The sequence below is a fragment of the Oncorhynchus keta genome, chromosome 27, assembly GCF_023373465.1.
Source record: "Oncorhynchus keta strain PuntledgeMale-10-30-2019 chromosome 27, Oket_V2, whole genome shotgun sequence".
NCBI classification, from domain to species: domain Eukaryota; kingdom Metazoa; phylum Chordata; class Actinopteri; order Salmoniformes; family Salmonidae; genus Oncorhynchus; species Oncorhynchus keta.
The window spans coordinates 21,431,729-21,449,355 of NC_068447.1; the positions used below are offsets into that span (position 1 = coordinate 21,431,729).

Consider the following 17,627-nt stretch of genomic DNA (forward strand, 5'->3'; position numbering starts at 1 on the left):
TCATAGTTGAAGTGTACCTATGATGAAAATTACAGGCCTGATCTTTTTAAGTGGGAGAACTTGCACAATTGGTGGCTGACTAAATACTTTTTTTGCCTCACTGTATGTGTCCTCTTGCTCAGTTGTGCAGCGGGGCCTATCACTCGTTCTATTCTGATTAGACAGTTTTCGCTATTCTGCAAAGGGAGTAGTACACAGCATTGTATGAGATCTTCCGTTTCTTGGCAATTTCTCACATGGAATAGCATTAATTTTTCAGAACAAGAATAGACTGAGTTTCAGAAGAAAGTTCTTTGTTTCTGGTGATTTTGAGCCTGTAATTGAACGCACAAACGCTGATGCTCCAGATACTCAACTAGTCTAAAGAAGGCTAGTTTAAAAAAAAAAAAATAGTTTCAATTAGTACAACAGTTTTCATTTGTGCTAGCATAATTGCAAAAGTTTTCTAATGATCAATTAGCCTTTTAAATTGATAAACATGGATTAGCTAAAACAACATGCCATTAGAACAGTGATTGCTGATTAGTGGGCCTTTGTACACCTATGTAGATATTCTTTAATCTGTTTACACCTATAATAGTCATTAACATTAACAATGTCGACATTTTCTGATCAATTTCATGTGATTTTATTTGACTGGGCAGAAAAAAAATCTTAAAATGTCCTTGTTTTCTATGTGACCCAAACTTTTGAACGGTAGTCTATGTACCGTGCCTTGCAAAAGTATTCATCCCACTTGGTAGTTCTATTCTGTTGCATTACAACCTGTAACTTTAAATGGATTTTTATTTGAATTTAATGTAATGGACATAAACAAAATAGTCCATATTGGTGAAATGAAATAACTAACGGGAAAGTGGTGCGTGCATATGTATTCACATCCTTTGCTATGAAGCCCCTAAATAAGATCTGGTGCAACCAATTACCTTCAGAAGTCACAATTTGTTAGATTGCACACAGGTGAACTTAATATAAGTGTCACATGATCTCTGTATATTAATTACACCTGTTCTGAAAGGCCACAGAGTTTAACACCACAAAGCAAGCAGCACCATGAAGAACAAGGATCTCTCCTAACAGGTCAGGGACAAAGTTGTGGAGAAGTACAGATCAGGGTTGGGTTATAAAAATCAAACTTTGAACTTCCCATGGAGCACCATTTTAAATCCATATTAAAATATATATGTTTTAAAGAAAACAGCACCACAACAAACCTGCCAAGAGAGGGCTGACCACAGACCAGGCAAGGAGGAGATTAATCAGAGAGGCAACGGAGACCAAAGAACCCTGAAAGAGCGGCAAAGGTCCACAGCGGAGATTGGAGTATCTGTCCATAGGACCACTTGAGCTGGCCTTTACGGAAGAGTGGCCAGACAAAAGCCATTGCTTAAAGAGACTCCCCATACATATGGATGAAGGTACTCTGGTCAGATTAGATTAAAATGTAGCTTTTTGTCCGTCAAGGAAAACTCTGTCTGGTGCAAACCCAACACCTCTCATCACCCCGAGACCTCATCCCCACAGTGAAGCATGGTGGTGGCAGCATCATGCTGTGGGATGTTTTTGGTTGGCACGAACTGGGAAACTGGTCAGAATTAAAGCAATGATGCATGGTGCTAAATAAAGGGAAATTCTTGAGGGAAAACCATTTCAGTCTTCCAGAGAGTTGAGACTGGGACAGAGATCCACCTTCCAGCAGGACAATGACTCTAATTTTTACTGCTAAAGCAACACTTGAGTGGTTTAAGGGGCAACATTTAAATGTCTTGGAATGGTGATAATGGGATTTATTTGATCATGTGAATGATTAGAATATTCCCCCCTGAAACTGTGATTGTATGAAATTGATTAGATTGATTAGATTCCTTCTGTGGCTCAGTTGGTAGAGCATGGCGCTTGTAACGCCAGGGTAATGGGTTCGATTCCCGGGACCACCCATACGTAGAATGTATGCACACATGACTGTAAGTCGCTTTGGATAAAAGCGTCAGCTAAATGGCATATATTATTATATTATATTATATTATATAAAATTATTCTAATGGTGTGTGGTTTTAGTCAGTAGAATTATATATCTCTGTGTGTGTGTAGGTCTATTATAGTATCTTAAACAGACTGAGAAAGATTTGGTGCCGACCTTGGCTGGGGCCACAGAGTACTTCCCAGGGTCTCTGTCTCCCTATCTTGATGGGGAGTAAGTCTCACGGATTCCCCTAATCTTTGTTGGCTGGATAGCAGGACATGTGTGTGCGCGTATGTTAGTGTGAATGTGTGTGCATGAGAAGCCAGTATAAAATGAAGGGTTTTGTACAATTAACCAGTGCTCTCTAAAATAAACTTTAACTATCATAGCTGGGCCTCTGTCTGATTCGTTTCTTACAAATTCTGGGTTTCAGGCTGAGTAGTTGCTTGAATTGGGTTTATGAACATTGAACATAATTCTTGTGACAATTTGGTCCTTTAAGTGCCGGATCGCAAGACAGAGGTGCCTCTGTCGTCCCAAGGAACTGCTGAAAAACATGCACAGGTGGATCCAGGATCTGTAAGACAAAGCCCTGACCTCTGAATTGAGGGTTTATTTCAGGCTAGTGGTGAACTGGTACTCGACAGAGGTGGTGACGAGATCTAACCTACATTGCTTTTCCCAGTCTATGAGAAGGTTAGTAAATCTTTATTCACAAATTTGGGGAATTGATGCTCTGGCTACATTCAGAAATATATTTGATTTGTTTTTGTGTAGTTTAGGTGTTTATTTTAAAAATCCCACAGGGAATTCCTAACTGGTGACCTTTTTTTTAGAAATTTGTGTAGAGAACCCTGATGTAGGTAGTTTCTAGGCAATTGGAAAATAGGAATTGGGTGTAGAGCCACCTAGGCAGCAGGAGAAGGGGGTCCGTAAATGACCCCGGGTATCTGTGGTCACTACCAATAAACTAATGTTGAGACCTAACCGTTGGCCAATATGCATTAGCCGATCTAACATACTAAGATCTAACAATTTCTCTAAAGTATATTAACAGGGAGGGAGGCAGAACTACCGGAGGTGCGCAAAATAGGTCTAACTATCCCACGAAAGGAGACCCACAAAGATTGTCCAGGATTAACAACTATAGTAATTGGATAATGGGGAAAAAGCACATACATGATCATAGAAATACATACACACAGATTTTGAGAAAAGGTATAGGAACTACAAGGGTCACTAACAATGGGCAGTAAATCCTCAATGGAGGTTCCGGAGATGAACGCTATATGCAGTTAACTTGTTATGGCTGCAATCCCGATATCGGGATAAGTGTCATCAACAACCGCTGAATAGCATAGTGCTACAAACAATAATTATAGTCATGAAATCACAAGTGCAATATAGGAAAACACAGCTTAGCCTTTTTTTAATCCACCTGTCATGTCAGATTTTGAAATTATGCTTTACAGCGAAAGCAATCCAAGCGTTTAAGTTTATCAATCGCACGATAAAACATTAAGTACACTTAGCATCAGGTAGCTCGGTCTTAAATCAGAAAAGCAATCAAACGAATCGTTTACCTTTGCTCTTCGTATGTTTTCACTCAGGAGGCTCCCAATTACACAACAAATGTTCCTTTTATTCCATAAAGATTATTTTAAGATCCAAAATGCCTCTGTTGCGTTATGTTCAGAAATCCACAGGAAAGAGCGGTCACGACAACGCAGACATATTCCAAATAGTTTCCATAATGTCCACAAACATGTCAAACTGTTTTTTTAATCAATCCACAGGTTGTTTTTAAAATATATAATCGATAATATATCAACCGCAAATGTCTTTCACAGTAGGAGAGGGAAAAGCAATACCTATCCAAACTCTGTTGCGTGAGCAAAACATTACGTCAAGTGTTCACATGAGTTATCGTTCTGGCTCATTTTTCAAAATAAAAGCCTGAAACTGTCAAGACTGACACCTTGAAGTGATATGAAAATGAATCTGGTTCATATCCCTTTAAATGGAGCAAAGGGAGGCTATGGAACATGGAATTTTCTAAATAGAAGCCACTTCCTGCTTTGATTTTCCTCAAGTTTTCGTCTGCAATATCAGTTCTGTTATACTCACAGACAATATTTTGACAGTTTTGGAAACTTTAAGAGTTTTCTATCCAATGCTAATATATGCATATTATTATTAGTAACTAAGCTTGTCTTCATATGTAAACATATCTTTATAAACCATGTGAAGGGATGATTGAGGGGGAACCAATTATCTCTTGGCTCCACAATGTCTGTGTGCCAGTCACTGTGTCTCTGTGATCTTGTCCAGGAGGGGTGTATTTGATATATGCCTGTTGATGAGATTTTGTTTTATGGTCCTGAGTGGTACCAAGAGCGAGATAAGAACATAGTTTAGGAGGCAAAGCTGAATGATAATTTATAGCCAATGCTATGTGTGTGTCTTTGCTATAAAGGATCTCAGTTGCAATGTGTAAGGACTCTCAGAGAATTAATTTATAAACACTGAATAGATCTGAGAGTCACAGGGTTGTGATGGAGCTCATATAATTAAAGATGGACTTTATGATAACTCTGACTTGTGTGGTGTGCTCTCATGATTTGGTAAATACAGGATATTTTCCACTACAAAAGTCAGGAAAGACTTAACAACTAGGATGCAGGGGAAAGAGGTAGACAGGGCTTTACCACTCAAGGCTGAGGTCGCATATCCAGAGCCCAGGGAGGACAGGAGTAGCAGAGTGACTGGATGAAGATGAAATGGAGGCTAGTCAGTAACCTGTAATTGCCTTGCCCAACCCACGGGCTGGGGATGGAGGACAGGAACTCATTTTAGAAGTGTTTTGGGCATGGACACATAGGTATGTAGAAAGGGTGGTGGAAGGAATGGTACACCCTAAGATGGGTATGGCTGGATTTAGAAGGGATCTAGGAAGTTTGGCAGCCAGCTTCAACTTGCAGGACCGGGCAGCTGTATGAGGGCAATGGGTGCCGGGACTTAACAATTTAATTGCATTGCCATGGGCAGCAGATGGTGGTTACATTAGAATTGGATAATAATTTGAGGCATTATTATCACCGACACGCAGACTTCTCTAAGGTTTCTGAATGCAGGCAGGGAGATGGGTGAGACCATCAGGCAGTACTTAGAGACTGAAGGATATGTTTTAATGCCAAAAGTGGTTTAACAGAGCCCCCCCCATAGCAGATGGTTTTAACACTGCATATCACCAGCAGCTGAAGATGGCTTTCCTCAGCGGAATACGTCCCGAGATTAGCAGTACCATAAAGAACTTTGGTAGGGTGGGGACTAGCAGAACTGGGGGAAGTAAAAAGATATGCAATTCATTATGAATAGCACGGTAAAAGTGAGGAGATTAAGAAGAAGCTGAATGGGGCAGAATACTTGGCCACTCTGGGTGAGATAGTATGTAAGGGCTCTGACAGAAAAGGATGGAAGGCTAACAGAAGAGGAGATGAGGACCGATAATGATAGATGTTTTAATGTAACAAGTCTGGTCACTTTGCTTGGATTGTGAGGCACCATGCAGGCACTGCAAGGAAGTAGGACACAATCACCGTGATTGTCGTAACAAGAAAAATAGAAGGGACAAAAGAAGCAGGCACCCACAGCCTGAGGAAGAGGAGGCGTGACTAGATTCAGGGGCAGAGGATAGCAGTAGCGAGACCGGGGGGGATGTCGGAACAGAATTGTGACATTTTTAAAAAAATTAGCAACTATTGATTTGACATTGCAACAGGAACACAAACCATATTTGACTTTAACCGTAATGGGACAGAAAATTAAATTCCTCTGATACTGGGGCTCGTCGTACAGCAATCTGTGCCGACGACACTCCCCCCGGGGTACAGAGTAATGGGGAAAAGATCATTAGTACGGTCCGCATCAGGAAATTAATTAATGGAACGGCTACCCGCTCCTATGACACTGAAACCTGAGTTGTCTGGGGGAGAAGCTACCGTTCCTCTACTGATATAATTTTATTTTACAGGGACGGTGCACATTGTGTGTAAAACTAAAGATTAGAGGGAGTCAATGTTTGGGTTTCTGAATCGGGGTAGTATAATGAATGCTGCCCAAGTGGTTTTTCTGTGAAAAGGAGTGCTTCATTGTCTTTCTTTGGAATGTTTTCTGAGGGCTGTAATCTTGAAGGGAGCGAGTGACATGGCCTGGAAACATTGAGTTTTTAGCCTTTGGGTTTGGGGAGACTTCCATGTTTTCTAGAGACTTCCATGTTTTCTAGAGACTATCTTAAAGGGGTACACACACATATGGAATATTAGAAGTTTATTTTCTGAGTTTTAATTAAACATGTGATTTCTTTACACAAAGGGAATGTTCTGGAAACCTGGGATATAACATGTAGATAAATGTTTGATGGTTTTTCTTTAATTTGTATAATATATAATATGAAACATGACTGTAAAAGGTTGGTATGACTTGACCTCAGTGTTTTCCTTGGGGGTCTGATCAGCCTCATTGGAGGGCCATTTGGATAATACATTTAAGGTCATTTGTGTAATGGTTCTTTGACAATTGGTTGGTTGTGTGTGTGTGTCCGATATTAAGATCGGAATGTTGTACTTTCATCCCCGATAACACAGCCCCAGATGGATCGGTGACCAAGGCCCTGGCTGGTTTAACCACATTAGCTCACGAATTAGCGGAGAACTCTGGGGTGGATAATGCTCTTACAAATTGGTTTGGGAAATGGAAAAATGTCATCACGGTGTTGGGGATAACTTTCACCTGTGAGTGTTTTGGTTCTGTGTGTAATTTGATTTCCTGTGTGAGAGGTTTGATTACCAGGACTCTGGAGTGGTCAATGACGCAACAGATGGTGAGGTACGGGCTGATTTCGACATGTTTTGGATGTGTCCTGCCTGCTGAAGAGGGAGCCTGACAGACACACAGGTCAGGGTTCAGGAGTTGAGAGCACTGGGGGCTAAGAGTGAGGGCCGAAGCCTCGTGGACTACAGAAGAAGGCATTGACGGGGCTGTAGTGGAGCGGGTCGAATTTCAAGTTCCTTGATGTCCACATCACCATCGAACTATCATGGTCCAAACACACAAAGACAGTTGGGAAGAGGGCATGACAACTTTTTTTCCCCCCTCAGGTGCCTGGAAAGATTTGGCATGGGCCTCTAGATTCTCAGTTCTACAGCTGTACCATTGAGCATCCTGACCAGTTTCATCACGGCCTGGTATGGCAACTGCTTGGCATCTGACCGTAAGGTGCTACAACGAGTAGTGTGTACAGTCCAGTACATCACTAGGGCCAAGCTTCCTGCCATCCAGGACCTGTAGGCTAGGCGGTGTCAGAGGAAAGTCCAAAAATTGTCAGTCTCCAGTCACCCAAGTCATAGACTGTTCTCTCTGCTACCGCAGGGCAAGTGGTACCGAGGCGCTAAGTCTAGGACCAAAAGGTTAACAGCTTCTACCCCCTAAGCCACAACACTGCTGAACAATGAATTAATCAAATGGCCACCTGGACTATTTACATTGTCATTTTACCCTTACCTACATGTACAAATTACCTGACTAACCTGTACCCCTGCATATAGCCTTGTTATTAATTGAATGTTTAAAACAGCAGCTCAACAAACACATCACATTAGTCGTCTAACAGACTTCCATCCAGAGCGTCACACAGAAGCAACCAGGGTCAACAGATCTCCCACCAGGTCAAAAAACAGGGACTTGAACTAGCAATCAATCAGCCACTGACCCAGGCTCCCAACTGCCAGCCCTCCAAGATCCCCCACCACAGCCTAAAGTTGTATTACAAAAGTAGTTTGAAATGTTTTGGCAACGTTTACAGGGAACTTTTGAAATATTTTGTAGTGACGTTGCGTAATTTGGAAGCTGTTTTTTTTTCTGGATTAAACGTGCCAAATAAATTGACATTTTGGATATATATGGACGGAATTAATCGAACAGAAGGATCAATTGTGATGTTTATGGGACATATTGGATTGCCAACAAAAGAAGCTCGTCAAAGGTAAGGCATGTTTTATACACTGCTCAAAAAAATAAAGGGAACACTTAAACAACACAATGTAACTCCAAGTCAATCACACTTCTGTGAAATCAAACTGTCCACTTAGGAAGCAACACTGATAGACAATACATTTCACATGCTGTTGTGCAAATGGAATGGACAACAGGTGGAAATTATAGGCAATTAGCAAGACACCCCCAATAAAGGAGTGGTTCTGCAGGTGGGGACCACAGACCACTTCTCAGTTCCTATGTTTCCTGGCTGAAGTTTTGGTCACTTTTGAATGCTGGTGGTGCTTAAACTCTAGTGGTAGCATGAGACGTAGTCTACAACCCACACAAGTGGCTCAGGTAGTGCAGCTCATCCAGGATGGCACATCAATGCGAGCTGTGGCAAGGTTTGCTGTGTCCAGAGCATGGAGGCGCTACCAGGAGACTGGCCAGTACATCAGGAGACGTGGAGGAGGGCAACAACCCAGCAGCAGGACCGCTACCTCCGCCTTTGTGCAAGGAGGAGCAGGAGGAGCACTGCCAGAGCCCTGCAAAATGACCTCCAGCAGGCCACAAATGTGCATGTGTCCGCTCAAACGGTCAGAAACAGACTCTATATGGGTGGTAATGAGGGCCCGACGTCCACAGGTGGGGGTTGTGCTTACAGCCCAACACCGTGCAGGACGTTTGGCATTTGCCAGAGAACACCAAGATTGGCTAATTCGCCACGGGCGCCCTGTGCTCTTCACAGATGAAAGCAGGTTCACACTGAGCACATGTGACAGACGTGACAGAGTCTGGAGACGCCGTGGAGAACGTTCTGCTGCCTGCAACATCCTCCAGCATGACCGGTTTGGCGGTGGGTCAGTCATGGTGTGGGGTGACATTTCTTTGGGGGCCGCACAGCCCTCCATGTGCTCGCCAGAGGTAGCCTGACTGCCATTAGGTACCGTGATGAGCTCCTCAGACCCCTTGTGAGACGATATGCTGGTGCGGTTGGCCCTGGGTTCGTCCTAATGCAAGTCAATGCTAGATCTCATGTGGCTGGAGTGTGTCAGCAGTTCCTGCAAGAGGAAGGCATTGATGCTATGGACTGGCCTGCCCGTTCCCCTGACCTGAATCCAATTGAGTACATCTGGGACATCATGTCTCGCTCCATCCACCAACGTTGCACAACAGACTGTCCAGGAGTTGGTGGATGCTTTAGTCCAGGTCTGGGAGGAGATCCCTCAGGAGACCATCCGCCACCTCATCAGGAGCATGCCCAGGTGTTGTAGGGAGGTCATACAGGCACGTGGAGGCCACACACACTACTGAGCCTCATTTAGACTTGTTTTAAGGACATTACATCAAAGTTGGATCAGCCTGTAGAGTGGTTTTCCACTTTAATTTTGAGTGTGGCTCCAAATCTAGACCTCCATGGGTTGATAAATTTGATTTCCATTGATAATTTTTGTGATTTTTTTTTTTGTTGTCAGCACATTCAACTATGTAAAGAAACTTATTTAATAAGAATATTTCATTCCTTTTTTCTGCGTTTTGTGTGGCGCCTGCAGGGTTGAAATGTGCTACTCATGTTTACTGTTGTGCTATGATCAGATAATAGCTTCTTATGCTTTCGCTGAACAGCCTTTTAAAAATCTGACATGTTGGCTGGAATCACAATGAGTGTAGCTTTAAGTTAGTATCTTACGTGTGATTTAATGAAAGTTAGATTTTTATATCATTTTATTTGAATTTGCCGCGCTGCATTTTCCCTGGCTTTTGGCCAAGTGGGCCGCAAGTGTCCCCTATACCATAAGAAGTTAAGGGCTTGTAAGTAAGCATTTCACACTAAAGTAAATAAATACCTGTTGTATTTGCACATGTGGCAAAATAAGTTGGATTTGATTTGGGGAAATTATTTCTGCGGGATGATTGTAAAATCCCCTGTTTTAAAGAACAGTCTCACTTCTTCTGCTGTGCAGGTGCATCCCGAAAGAGGTGGGAGAGCATCTGGTCGACGTTATGAAAGATGGACAGCATGTGGCCAGCAGTCCCATCCCTTACCATCACCCAGTTAGAGATTTCAGACCCCAGAAGGGTCAAGTTCTTTGGACCAGGGCTCGTGACGGGGAGCGTACCTTTTGAGATCTCAGACTTTGTGAATATAAAAGATGCAGAGTCACAAATCTCCCCCTGAAACAAAAACATATCACCATGTGAATATTTTCAGGAATTTGACTAAGACTTTGTGGCTGAACAATTTATCAGCCTCTGGGAGTCTGACTCTGGCCATCGAGGGTCCCAGTACTGTGTAGGTCCAGACGGCGGATGGTTTCTGTGTCTCCTTCTGCCCCACGGAGCCTGGGGCCTACACCCTCTCAGACAAATTCACAGAAGAACATATGCCAGGTAGCTACATTATTTCTGTGAACAAATGTTAGTAAATAGAACAGTTTGAACAGAGAAGCTGTATTTGTATTCAAACCGTATGTAATGTACACTACATGACCAAAAGTATGGACACCTGCTCATCAACCATCTCATTCAAAAATCATGGGCATTAATATGGAGTTGGTTCCCCCTTTGCTGCTGTAACAGCCTCCACTCAGCCTCCACAGGCTATCGACGAGATGTTGGAACATTGCTACGAGGGCTTCCATTCAGCCACGAGCATTAGTGAGATCGGTCACTGATGTTGGATGATTATGCCTGGCTCCAATTCATTACAAAGGTGTTTGATGGGGTTGAGGTCAGGGCTCTGTGCAGGCCAGTCAAGTTCTTCCACATCGATCTCAACAAACCATTTCTGTATGGACCTCGCTTCATGCATGGGGGGCAGAGTCATGCTGAAACAGGAAAGGGGCTTTCCCAAACTGTTTCCACAAAGTTTGAAGCACAAAATCATCTAGAATGTCATTGAATACTGTAGCATTAATATTTCCCTTCACTGGAACTAAGGGGTCTAGCCCGAACCATGAAACAGTGTTCTGTATTCCAATGGCGGGGAGCTTTACACCACTCCAGCCGACGCTTGGCATTGCGTAGGGTGATCTTAGGCTTGTGTGTGGCTGCTTAGCCATTTAAACCTATTTCATGAAGTTCCCGATGAACAGCTGTGCTGAACTGACTTGTTGGAAAGGTGGCATCCTATGGTGCCGCTTAAAGTCACTGAGCTCTTCAGTAAGGCCATTCTACTGTCAATGTTTGTATGAAATAGCCGATTCCACTCATTTGAAGGTGTGTCAACATACTTTTGTGTATGTCTTATGTATTGTCCAGGGAGTCCATTTACAGCAGAGGTGAGAGTGGCTATGTCAGAGAAAGCAAAACCCACTTCCAGGGATCTGCAACTATCGCCAGTGTCGGCAACGTGTATGGGATGGCGAGCGTGCTCACAGTAAATGTTCATATTGCAAATGCACATCAAGTCAAGACCCAAGGGTCAAATTTGGAACATTTTACATTTTTTCCCAAAACGTATCACCCCCTTAACGTGCTTTCTGGACTGTTTTTTTGAAATTAGTATTATTTTTGTCAACTATACATGTATAAGAACTGTATGAACATACTTTTGTCATTTTACTGTCATATTGTTTTTACTTGTCATCGCTAGTAAGGCATATGTTTTGTCCATTTGCAATATGATTTCATAGGAAGTCAAAAATCAGTGAATCATTGCCAAATGCGATAAATGTCCAAATGCAATATGAAAGTATTGAAAATGCCAAATCAGGATGTTATGTCCATTTGCCATGTACGATCATAGGAAGTCGGTTTCCAAACCCAAAAGTCAGTGAACCATGTTCAAATGGCACTTATACTGCCCAAATTATATATAGCACTATGTTAATTCATGAATCAACCAAGATGGTCTATTTGTCATGGGAGAAGTGGAACTCTGTTTATTTTATGTTTTTTTTTTTTTTTTTTAAACGTCCAAAATGACCAGGAGTGTCCCCTATTGGATGGGCACGGGTGGCCATCCCTACCCAACCGTAGACCCCTTGCATTAAAACATTTTTTTTATGTGCTCCTGGTAACCCATTTCAATCACCAGGTGCACGGCTGTCCAATGGGCATTTACCATCATGAATTTGACATGCAGAAATGCAAAATTGACTGGCCCGATGAACCAAATTGACATGACGAGCATGATGGCTGGGCAGTGCTAGTGGTTCCTCTCCATCGCTCGTTGTGTTGATTTTTGTCAATTTGGGGATGGTCTATCATTGTTTAAACATATTGCAAATGGACACAAATCAGCCAGCAAGTCACCATCCATCAGTCAATTAGATATCATTTTGACACCACACCCACTTTTTCCAACTCATCTAGAAGCCAACTATCACATATTTCAGAGCAGGCCCAAAATTCACAGCGCCTTTCAGTTTAAACCACAATAAAAACATAAAACGTAGTTACGTTCTAGCTGCGGGTCCAGTGTTGACATTGTGTAGGCCTAGCTGAGGCGACCCTGAATCCCAAGTTACGGCTCGATAGGTCATTTGGCGCCCGAGCAGCGACCTTAATTGGTACTGAAAATCTATTTTTTTACTTGTGTTGCTACGGGGTCCTTGAATGAGCTATTGGACAAACGTTAGGGTCTGTCTCTATGGGCTGAGGCGGTTTCAATGCACCTAGTCTTGCGACTTTTCTAAATGTCATTTTCGTGATGGTCAAAATTAATTGAATTATTGCAAATGTACAGGCTGTTTCTCGGTCTGAGAACCTTCTAGAGCCACAACTCACCGTGCACTACCGACTTGAGCTTTAGAACAGGTTTCTAAAGTTTCAGAGCTCTAGGTCTGACGGTTCTTTTGATAGTTCGAACAAAGGTAACTATTGTAGGCTCTGTCTCTAAGCTCCACACTGTGTCACTCCGTCCTTGCTGTGTGAGTTTATTTATTTGACATCAGTTGGGAGAAATGACTGATTTACAGTTTGAGGGTTGCCTAATTACACAAAGTTTTGGAAACATCTGACCTTTTTAACCCTTCGAAACAGCCCCTATGACCTCAATTTAAGGCACTTCCCGGTTGGCACAGGAAGTTGAAAGTAAACACCTCCTCATTGGGGTAGGCTTTTACAGAATCCTGAGTTTTAAGTCTTTATGTTAAGAATTGACATTTACACAGGGTTGGATGCAGTGTTTTCACAAACTTTAGGTTGGGTAGATCAAAACAACTTGAGGGTGAATTTAACCACTTCCGGTTGCTCCAGGAAGCTTAGAATCAACTCAGGTAGACCTCATAGTGGCCTGATGAATTGTCATCGAAGAGCGGTTCATAAGGCATTCATAACCCACAGGCTTCAGGTTGAATTTAGGGGAGCAATGTATTCCTACAGGTAGAGAAGTCATTGCAAACTGTTTGATGTAAACACCTTCTTTTCACTGAACCTCTTAGAGCTACCCCTCTACTTTTTTCAATTTCCGCCTGAAGACATACCCAAATCTAACTGCCTGTAGCTCTGGCCCAGAAGCAAGGATATGCATATTCTTGGTACCATTTGAAAGAAAACACTGAAGTTTGTGTAAATGTGAATTGAATGTAGGAGAATATAACACAATAGATCTGGTCTAGATAATACAATGACAAAAATAATTGTTTTTTGTTTTTATTGTTGTATCATCTTTAAAATGAACAAGATAAAACAAACATCCAGATAGGACAATGTCAGTGAAAAATATAAGATGGCAACAGTACTTGTGCAAAGTTTCAGAATGATAACTTCCAAAATGAGTGTGCTACATGACATTTATCATGAAGGCACCCAGGTATCCCACACAAGTAGCCCAAATGTACCCAAGTGGCCAAATTGGTGAAGGTCTACATTTTGAAACAAATAACTATATACAAAATGCCAAAATGGTATTCTAACGTTCTGTGTGGGTATTTACCTGGAATGTGTCGTCAAATGGAATGAGACAGAATTCACGACACAAGCGGTTCACAAAATGTTTTGTGTTAGGCTATAAAAACTGATTTTATCAAAGAAAAGATCATTCATTGTGTAACAATGAACATTGGGATTGCAAACAGACGAAGATTGTCAAAGGTAAACAATTTATTTTAATGCAGTTTGTGATTTTGTTACGCCTGTGCTGGTTTTATGGGACTCTATCCTCAGATAATTGCATCGTATTCTTTCGCAGTAAATCTTTTTTTAAATCTGACAACGCAGTTGGATTAGCAATATTCTAGACTTTCGATAGATGTGAGACACTTGTATTTTCATGAATGTTTAATGACTATTTATGTAGCGATCACCGTATGTTGTGGAATTTCAGCCCGCTTCCGGATTCTGTGCTCAGAGAGGTTAAGGGTTAATGCCACGTGGTCAAGGTTAGGCTTGCACAGATCAAGAAGACCTCAGGAACGTTCCTTAGGTCGAATTGTGCTTCTAACCCTAAAGCACCTGAAATGTAGGGCCAGGCTTCATTTTGGGCCTACTTTTTTGCACGGTCGCTGCGCTCAGACCGAACAAGCTACTGTCAAGCGGTGCATCTCGTTGAACTCTGCACAGCCTAGAGATTATGGTAATGCCATTGCAGGCTCTGTGTGTCTTTAAGCCCTGCAAAGTGGTGTGTGTGTTTTTTTTCTTTGACATTCGTTGGGAGAAATTACTGATTTACAGTTCATGAGGGTTGCCTAATCACTCATGAAGTTTTGGAAGATGTGACCTTTCTAACTCATCAAAACAGCCCATGTGACCCCAATTTAACCTCTCTTGGGTAGGGGTCAGTATTTTCACCTCCGGATGAAAAGCGTGCCCAAATTAAACTGCCTGCTACTCAGGCCCATAAACTAGGATATGCATATAATTAGTAGATTTGGATAGAAAAGTTTCCAAAATTGTTAAAATAATGTCTGAGAATAACAGAACTGATATGGCAGGTGAAAACCTGAGGAAAATCCAACCAGGATGTACTATTATTTTGAAAGGTTGTTTTCCATTGAAAGCCTATCCACCATACCAAGACCAAAGACCCAGTTCATGATCTCTGTGGCTTCCTCTACATTTGGCCAGTCTTTAGGCATTGTTTCAGGATTTTACTGTGAAAAATGAGGGAGATACAGCACGTTCAATGAGTGGACAGTGGAAATTTCCAGACATGAGCCAAGCGCGTGATCGGGAGCCCGTCTTTCTTGTTTCTCCTTTTCTATTGACAAAGCTTTTGTCTGGTTGAAATATTATTTATGACATAAACAACCTGAGGATTGATTTTAAACATTGTTTTACATGTTTCTACAAACTTTTATTGTACTTTTAAAAGTCTTTTCGTCTGGACTTGGATTACTGGACTAAACGTGTGAACAAAAAGGAGGTTTGTGGTCATAAAGAGGGACATTATAGAACAAAACAAACATTTATTGTCTAACATGGAGACCTGGGAGTGCCACCAGATGAAGATCATCTAAGGTAAGTGATTAATTTTAATTATATTTCTGACTTTTGTTATACACCTCTCCTTGGTTGGAAAATGGCTGTATGGTTTTCTGTGCCTAGGCGCTGACCTAACATAAGCGTTTGGTGTGCTTTGCCGTAAAGCCTTTTTTGAAATTGGACACTGTGGTTGGATTTACAAGAAGTTTGTCTTTAAAATGGTGTAGAATACTTGTTTCTTTTGAGGAATTTTAATTATGGGATTTCTGTTTTGAATTTGTCGCTAGCATCCCACTTGTACCAGAGAGGTTAAAGCACTTCCGGTTGACACAGGAAGCTGGAAGTGAACACATGTCCTGTAGGCTCTTACAGAATTTAGAATTTTAAGTATTTACGTTAAGAACTGACTGATTTACAGAGGGTTGAATGAGTGTGTGTGATTTCAGAAAATCACAAATCTCGCAGAGCTCCGAACCCGCCTTAATGGATTCGTCTGAACACGCCGCATCTGGATCTAACTTTTTGGAGAGAAACTTTTCTTTGACCATCACCAATTGTACATTGTACGATTTTCTCTTAAATTACGATAGATAAATGGCTGGATCTTTTTTCCTGACACTGTATGTTCATGTACTTTGATGTGGAGTGGACAAATTAGCGCTCTATTTTCCTTTTGACCTTTTTTAATCCCTGAAAAATGGCCTTAACTCAAAAAGCCTCGACGCCATCTTGTTTCTGGGCAAACAGCCCATTAGTCCAAACCTATGCTCACAAAGTTTCGTCTTCGAAGCCTCTTGCGTTTAGGAGAAATGGCGTGATTGGTTATGTTTTGTACATTTGCAATAAGATTCCATTCGCCATCTGGTGGAATTTACTGGGAAAGTGGAAAAATTATAAATTAGAAAATTTTTATGAAACTGAAACCGATTGTCCGAGAGACTTCTTTTGATGACTTCCTGGAAGATCTGGCCCCGGTGCACGGCCTGCAGCCGCCGCCAGCAAATTTGAGAAATATTCGCGGACGTCTAGTAAGGGACCGTACATTTGCAATATGGAGATTCTCATCGATCATACAGCAAATGCCGAAAAGTGCCCTTCAGGTATGTAAAAGGAATTACAAAAGTCAGAAATGGCGATTAAAATTAATTACTTACCTTTGAAGATCTTCATATGGTTGCAGTCACAAGAGTCCCAGCTACACAATACATGTTTTGTTAGATATGGTCACTCTTTATGTCCCAAAAACTCAGTTTGGTTGGCGCGTTTTGTTTTAGTAATCCACTGGCTCAAAGGCAGTCACGACATGCAGACGAATACATCCTAATAGTATCGGAAAAGTTGGTCAACATGTCAAACGATGCTTATAATTAATCCTCAGGTTGTCTATTGTCTAAATCGATAATATTTCAAACGGACAATAGCGTTTTCAATCTCTAAAGGAAAAATAACGAAGGGCGCGCAATCTGTCACGCGCTCAAACCAGCTCTGCTTCTTTCTACAGTCCACTGAAAGTGAAAGAATGGTCTCATTCTTAATTTTTCAGAAAACAAGCCTGAAACAATGACTAAAGACTTGGCATCTGACACATTCAGAATGGTCGTCATTCACAGTCCTTACCTGGTGCCAGTGTATGGCTCTGCTGGAGATGATGCATCAGGGTCGGGGACAGACCAAAGGTATCAATCAGTCCTATTATTTTTATGGAGGTTTACTGTCTCGTCTTTCCAAATCTCATTTAGAGGGGGAAATTAGGCACACAAACTACATATGGATCATATCGTAACATTTGATCACCCATCGCAGGTCATCTGATGAGGAAGAGTAATCAATGGCTGTTTTGCATCCTCTCTATGGTCCTCCTTCCAGTCTGATACCTGTAAGGTTGTCAGTAGCGGGCCAGGTCTGAGTGAAGCCTGTATGGGAAGGAGAATTATCTTCAATGTGGACTGCAGTAAAGCTGGTAAGCCTACATGGAGCTAAAGATGGGGATGGAGATCAAATATCTCCTTTTACAGACTGTACTGTAGCTCTCAGTTTTTGACTTCCTTGATCATGCAAGGGTTACCCTCTCACCACAGGCTCGGATGAATCAGCATGGGAATAATATAAGTAAATGAACAATGTAGTCGTTAGGGGGAAAAAACAAGACACTAGTTATATTACTAATATATATATATATATATATATACTTAGATTACGGTTTCCAGAAAGTTCTCCCATGCAATACGAAAGTGACTCAAGGAAAATACAACCACACACG

The 17,627-nt window shown here is 41.8% G+C and overlaps 1 long non-coding RNA gene across 1 annotated transcript; it reads left to right on the forward strand.

The window, feature by feature from the left end:
* The first annotated feature begins 84 nt into the window (after window positions 1–84).
* On the forward strand, window positions 85–2,351 carry LOC127912584 (uncharacterized). The gene is made up of 2 exons (XR_008083323.1): window positions 85–1,080; window positions 1,195–2,351. It is a non-coding gene; the product is annotated as an uncharacterized LOC127912584 (long non-coding RNA).
* Window positions 2,352–17,627: the final 15,276 nt, after the last annotated feature.